This window comes from Triturus cristatus, chromosome 3_2 (genome assembly GCF_964204655.1).
Source record: "Triturus cristatus chromosome 3_2, aTriCri1.1, whole genome shotgun sequence".
NCBI lineage: Eukaryota > Metazoa > Chordata > Amphibia > Caudata > Salamandridae > Triturus > Triturus cristatus.
In genome coordinates this window covers 336,552,196-336,553,929 of record NC_140584.1, presented here as the reverse complement: position 1 = coordinate 336,553,929, position 1,734 = coordinate 336,552,196, and positions in this window count along the sequence as shown.

Sequence of the window (1,734 nt, the reverse complement as noted above, 5' to 3'; positions counted from 1 at the left end):
AAAAACTTTTTCCTTGTCCAGTGTCAGTATTCTGGCCATTTATTTGTAAACAAAAGTTACCTCGATGAGGCACAGTCCAAATTGGTGGAGATTTTCCCTGTTTAACTCTATCTGTAAGGCTAGTAACGTAACGAGTCACGTTCCAACCATCGTATGCCCGTTTCTCATAAACAGGAACCCTACTATTCTCCACAATTCTAGCCATAGCCACTATTCCTTTTAACAGAGAACTATGACTAAAATTTTGTCCACTACCATATGAACCAACTGGACGTCTAAATCGGTTCTGATATGCATTTGAAAACATCACAAAATAGGCCCAAGCGGAACCTTCATAAGAAAATGGAAGGGCTAAATATGGCATCCCTTTGTCGGTGGTATGAGGCATAAGTCCACACACCCAACAGTCGGTTGTATTGACTACCAATTGGTGTTGATGCAACAACTGGACAAATGAATTGTTATAATATTCTGTTCTCCTGATTAGTTCATGTTGGGGTAGCGCATGTAATTGATGTGGGGAGATAGTAGAATGAAAAGGCAAGGAAATAGAAATAGGGACAGATTTGTGCTGCATAGCGTGAACAATCCAACCTACACAAGCCAATACGGTACTAAAAAACATAAGAACACACAATGTTATGCCACATCGACTGTACATTAATTTACAATATTTCTTTCTCATCTCTTCCTTCTTATTATTCTTTCCCAATTTGACATCCATCCTCTAAAATTGTTGCTCACGGCAATCTTCCTTACTCACTTGGCCGTGATTATTAGCCGTCCTATGACACTGCATGTCCTGGGGGCCTAGCCACTATACAGGTCACGAACCAAGACTCCTACCGTGACCCTGCAACCTGGACAGATGATACATGTCACGAAAGAGGTGAAAATATTAGGTGTCCTTGACCAGTCTAGGCCTTAAATTATATCGAGTTCAGTTTGGTCCTGAAATAGTGTCTGTGGATCTGTAGTGTTCAATCGGTGATGTGACGGTACGGCTTCTTGTAAAACGTCGTCATCTTCTTTCTCCGACCGAGCTCCATCTAGGTGTGCACTACTGAAAGGTACAAACCAGGGCACCCTTTCGCCTTCAAAATCACCTACACCCTTACGGACCCACTGGTCAAAAGGCAAGGGAATGGGCACCTTTTTGCAGTGCACGCCATGGATCCAGTTCTTTTTCCCTTAGACTTTCACTGCTGTACGTGTCACCAGAAGAACCTGTCGAGGCGCCTTCCAACGAGGTTCCTTGTCCTCTGAAAAATGTTCACACAGACCCAGTCTCCCGGTTGGATAGAATGACCTGGGTCTGTGGAGGCCTCTGGTAAAGCGTTTTGAACCTGTTGGTGGAGAACACGTAATTTAGTGGTGAGGTCATGTAAGTAGTCAATCAGCATTGGATACTGTATGTCAGAATACTTTGTAGGGCGAGGGACTCCCCAAACATTAGCCGGGCGCCCAAAAACAACCTTGTATGGGCTGAGTCCCAAACGAGAATGTACAGCTGTTCTAGTGGATAGGAGAGCCAAAGGTAAAGCATCGGGCCAGGCAAGTCCCCTGCTAGCCTGTACCTTTGCAAGCTTAAGTTTGAGAGTGCCGTTATAGCACTCTACCAAACCCGCTGATTGGGGATGGTTCGCCGCATGGAATTTCTGCCTAATACCAAGACCGACACACACCTTTTTCATAATTTGGCCCACAAATTCACTTCCATTGTCACTCCAGACA